This window comes from Sinocyclocheilus rhinocerous, unplaced genomic scaffold, assembly GCF_001515625.1.
Source record: "Sinocyclocheilus rhinocerous isolate Xijiao unplaced genomic scaffold, SAMN03320098_v1.1 scaffold36, whole genome shotgun sequence".
Classification (NCBI taxonomy): domain Eukaryota; kingdom Metazoa; phylum Chordata; class Actinopteri; order Cypriniformes; family Cyprinidae; genus Sinocyclocheilus; species Sinocyclocheilus rhinocerous.
This window is the reverse complement of record NW_015664459.1, coordinates 2,826,935-2,832,863: the sequence shown is the minus strand read 5'-3', so window position 1 is coordinate 2,832,863 and position 5,929 is coordinate 2,826,935.

The following is a 5,929-nucleotide window of genomic DNA, read 5'->3' as shown; positions in this document are numbered from 1 at the left end:
AGCTCTCGAAATGGAACCACAAACATGAAATCTACATCCTGATTGGCTTTTCCCTCTGCCCAATCCAGAATGAACTTCTGCACAGAGACTGTTTTTCCAATTCCAGCGACTCCTTTAGTAAGAACAATCTTTATTTTGTCATTCATCTTTCTTCTCTTCCCCTCACATCCTTGTTTAGGTAAGGATTTAAAGATATCATTGCAGTGGATTTGAGTGTCTTGTGAATGTTGTGTTCTGGGTGATTTCTCCATCTGTATCACTTCATGTTCTTCATTTACCCCTTCACTTTCTCCCTCTATGATACATAGCTGTGTGTAGATCCTGTTCAGGAGAGTTTGATTCTCCTGTAGTTTGATTCCCTCAAATAAGCTCTCATACTTTTTCCTCATGCTGGTTTTGTGTCTCGTTTTGACTCTCTGCAGGACATCGTCCACCAGAGAAGCCTGCTGCAGGTTTGTGTAAGAGAGAGCAGAACTGGATCCTCCCGAGTCTTTATCTGTTTGTAGAACAGGACATGTTCTAGATCTCTTCTTGCATTGAGGACAGTCAAAGTCTTCTGATTGACTGAACTTATCCCAGTAGCAGCTGATACACTGTCTGCAGAAACTGTGTTTACAGGTAATTGAGACCGGATCTCTCAGAGCCTGCTCACACACTCCACATTTGGAAAAAACCTGGAACAAACACCTGCAGAGAGATCTTAGATGTGTTAAATCATATTTGCTAACCAATGTTGTACTAAGTTTTTCATTACACTGTTACTTTTCATTAAGACTCAACTACATGCTGATGTTGCTTTGTGAATCTGCTTACAAACAGATCATAATGTGAAAATTTGTAAGAAACCAAAATGCCTATGTTTATCATTCTGTCCTGTATAGGCTATTAAGTCAATAGTACACCCAAAAATGAAAATTTGCTGTTAATTTAGTCACGCTCAGGCCATCCAAGATTAAGGTGACTTTTTTCTTCAGTAGAACAGTAAATAAGCTTTTTAGCTGAAACTGTAGTCATTGGTGATTCATTAAATACAAGTCTGCGGCTGCCCGTTTTTGGGAACAAAAAAAGCATATCAAAGAACACTAAATTAAAACTGTGGCTCCTGACGATATATTGAGGTCTTATCATGCGAAATGATTGGTCTGTGCAAGAAACTGAAAATTATTTACAACATTATTACCTGTAATCCATAGCCTCATGCAAACAGCCCTAAAAGATGTCCGATTATTACTTGAACCAGTTCACTAAATCGTACTGAACCTTCAGAAACAGTTTATGGCTCCAGAAGCACAGATTACTTAATCAAAACTCACTTTCAGACATGCCTGACGGTCACTCTTGACTCGAAATGCGCCAAAATACTGGCATTTATGCTTCTATGATGCTGGCTTTTGCCAACTTATTTACTACTTCTAACAGAACACTGAAGTGAGGAAACAGTTCCAACTCAGACCAAAGACCAATGAGCCAGTGATACTGTATGTTATATGTACTGTATATTATGTAACTGCACCAGCCCATTAAAACAAACTCAAAGAACCAGTTCGCAGAAAAGAAAGGCTATGGACTACAGGTAATAATGTTGTAAATAATGTTCAGTTTCTTGCGCAGACCAATTGTTTAGCTTCATAAGACTTAAATATATCGTCATGAGCCATGGATATTAATTTTGTGTTTCTTTTTTTTCAGAAATGTGCAGCCGCTGATTTGCATTTTATGAATCACCAATGTTTTCCACACAGTTTCAGCTGAAAATCTTCTTTACTGTTCAACTGAAGAAAAAAAGTCAACATCTTAGATAGCCTGAGGGTGAGTAAATCAACAGCAAATTTTCATTTTGGGTGAACTATCCCTGTAAGATTTAATCTTGTTGTCTCACTTGGGGTCAGAGTTCACTGCTCCACCACTGAATTCAGGTGGCATGCCCATAGATACATCACTCTTCATAGACACACAGCTGGGTTCAGGAGTTCCTGCCCTTTTGGTCTGAGCAGAAACAGCTCCCTTTCTCTTCTCATAGAAACTCATTTTAGAGGCACTGCTGCTCTTCAGAAGTGGCTGTCATTATGTCTGCAAATACATACAAACATTAAAATGGGGCTTAACTGTCCTGAATGTTAATATCATAAAGAAAAAACTGCAGTCAGTGGGTGCTGTCAGAGTGAGAGTCCAAAATTCACAAGTAATCCACATGACTCCAGTCCATCAATTGACGTCTTGTGAAATGAAATGCTTCTGTTTTTGTAATAGACAAATACATCATTAGGACGTTTTAAATTTAAACAGTCATTTCTTGCTAAAATACAACTTCACAATCCATAAAAAAAGTTGAAAGTGAAAAAGTCCATCCCCTGTTTTCCTCTCTACCGATATATTACTTTGGAAGTATTTTGGACTCATTCAGATGTGACCATGTTTTCAGAACTCAATTTTATGGATAAGGACATTATTTTAGCTGGAAGCAATGATTTGAAGTTAAAAGCGTATTAACGATGGGGTTTTTTTTCTTACAAACATGCAGCAGATTACTTCGGTTTACTTACATTTACATTACTTGTGGGTTATTGTGTCTCATTTTGACAGCACCCATTAACTGCAGAGGATCCATTGGTGAACAAGTGATATAAAGCTAAATTTCTCCAATTTGTTCTGATGAAGAAATAAACTCATAGACATGTTGGATGGCCTAAGTACATTTTCAACAAATGTAATTTTTTGGGATAACTTTATGTAGTTTGGCATAATCTTTATTCTAAAAAAAAAATCTTACAATACAATACTGCTTATTTTATAAAAAAAAAAAAAATGTATAAACCTTTATCAGCCAAATCAAGTACTTTATGAACATTTATCAACTCCAATGCAGTTGTTTCTTCCTAAAACCTGAACGAATATAACGGTCAAGGCAGGGGCATTCCCTCTGAGGAGGCAAGGGACGCAGTGTCTCCTCAAAAAATTGGATGACAAAACAATCGATATTACAAACATAAATCGCAAATATTACTAAATATGGCATTAAAAGTATAAAAGTCACTCGTTTTTATAAAGTAATACTGTCCAACAGTGACACCCGCAGGTAAAGTTATAGCAGAGGCTTGCCTCCCTTCAGTCCATTGACTTACAACAGAGACACCTTAGCGTGCTGTGACTTTTCTGGGTTGTAATTGAGAATGAATGGGGGAAAGTCAAGTGAGAGTCATCGCGCTATAATTGGATGTGTTCGGTTAAGATTGAATGTGAATAGTTCATGCGATAAACCCTGCCTCTTGTTTTCGTGCATGCTCTCGACCTGAATTAAGAAAATGATGGCTTTATTGACTAATTATAAAGTAAGTAATCAACTCTCCCGCTTAGATACCACTACTTTGTGTCACGTCAAAATAAAACTTGAAATGTTCTGAAAACGTGATGACTGTGTCAGTTTTTAGTGAGAATTCAGCGTGATGAAATGAAAGATTTATCTTCGTGTCTGTGGCAGTGTTTACAGAGCTTTTATGACGATGACCCGAAGTTGACTATTAAACAGAACAGCTGAACATCAGTTCCCAAATAAAAAATATTGGTAACATTTTACAATAAGGTGTCATTTAATGTGTTAACTAACATGAACAAACAATGAACATTTATTACAGTATTTATTAATCTTTGTTTACATTAGTTAATACAAATACTGTTGTTCATTGTTAGTTCATAGTGCATAAACTAATGTTAAACACATTTTGATTTTAATAGTGCATTAGTAAATGTTGAAATTAATATTAACTAAGATTAATAAATGCTGTAGAAGTAGGCTATTGTTTATTCTTAGTTCATGTTAACTAATGAAACATTATTGTAAATAGTTTCCAAAATATTGTTCAAATTGTTACTGCCTTTAGTTATTTTGGAATAAATACAAAAATGCATAAAAACACTATGAAATGTATTAGTATTAAAAATATTAAATAAAAAAATAATATTAATAAAATACAAAATAGAATTATATTTGTTCTCTTTTTTTATGTAATATTTATTTAACCAGGAAAATGTGACAACATTAAGTGTAACAGGGACATATAAATATATATATATATATATATATAAATATATATATATATATAACTGCCTCCTCATTTTAAAACACCACCGCATGCCACTGGGTCAAGGTTGTCACACCCATTTACTATTTATCTTGAAATCTCACTTCTTCGTGTCATGGCCAGCTCCTTTTGTTTTCCCAAAAGCTATGTTTTACAGAGTAAGATTAAGGGATCATTAAAAAAAAACATAAAAAACAAGGATTAATTATATATCTTTTCTTTTTAATACTGTTAATGTCAATTGTCAATTTTATTTCTATAGCACAACTAAACAACAGTAGTTGACCAGTGTGCTTTATACCAATTTAAGAGACAATTAAAAAACATCAATATCAATTAAATTAACCCTCAGCAGTCTAATAAACCTGCATAGAGCTATCCATAAACATTCCCATTTACTTTAAACGTAGTTGATCTGCAGAGTGAATGCTTCAGCCCTGGATGTACACAAACTGTATGCTGTCATCTTGGCTTCAGTGGCTCTCAGTTGCAGAAGCTCTCCAAAAGCCTGGAAATGGTAAAACATCTATAACTTTTTAATCCGTAACTTTCATCCAACTAATTAACCCTAAAAAGGGCAAACCCATAAAGAGACATCAGAAAATTAATTTATTGCTATTTTCCATCTTATTGGGACTCAAATCATACAAATTTCATGAATTTTTTTTTTTTTTCCAAAACTTGACTCTTATATTTGATTTTAATGTTTGTATCCCCCAGTATACATCGTCCCTTTGGGGGTATAAATTCACTGAAAACAGAACACTTGTTTATCAATGCTTGTTTCAACATGGTTGTAATTCCTGAACGCTTTGGTATACACACCAGGTTGGTCTCTTTTTAAAGAAGACACATAGCAGATTATTGCTGAAGTGAAAGCATTTAAAAAAAAAAAAAGAAAGTATAAAAAAAAAGTTATAAAAGTTTAAGTTTACAGGAAAGATAATGCAGTATGCTAGCCTAATTTTTTTTATTGTGGTTCCTGTGAGATTTTGTTTGGGCACTATACCAAAAATAACCACTGGGTTACACCCAAACTCTATTGAATTTTTCTGATGCAGTTTTCTGTCACAAATCAATCATTTTGTGTCACAATATCACTTCTATTACAAAACAGTTACCAAATATGGAACCTTGACTGTCACTTTTCCAACAATATCTGTTTTGTCAAGATTACAAAAAGATTTGATTTTCTAAAATACAAGCCACAAAATCACATAATCTATATATATTTATTTCTTGATTTATACCCCTAAAAGGGCGACGTATCCCTTAAGACACAAACATTCAGAGACAGATTACAAAAAAAATGTAAACATTTAATTCATAAAATTTCAATGTTAACCTAATAAGCTAATGCTGAACAACAGCTTTTTAAACAGGCAGGGCCTAAGTCCCCTCCAACATGTGTAAATATGTGAACTAGATCAACTTTTATCGGAGGGTGAGTAGATTTACCCCTACAGGCGGACATGCAGTTCTAAATGCTTCCTGTGAGCTAAACAAAGAGTGTAGCAACAAAAGTTAACTCATCTAAATATTCACAACAATCACCCTTTCAAAATGAAACCAAGAAATTAAATGTACAGTCATGGCCAAAAGTTTTGGCAGTGACATAAATTTTGTGTTTTGCAAAGTTTGCTGCTTCAGTATTTGTAGATTATTTTCCCACATGTTTCTATGGTATACTGAAAAACAATAATAAGCATATCATAAGTTTTAAAGGCTTTTTTGGCAAAAAATATAATGAGTCAATATTTACAGTGTTGACCATTGTTTTTCATAACCTCTGCAATTCGCTCTAGCATGCTGGAAATTTGCTTCTGGGCCAAATCCTGAACGATGGCGAT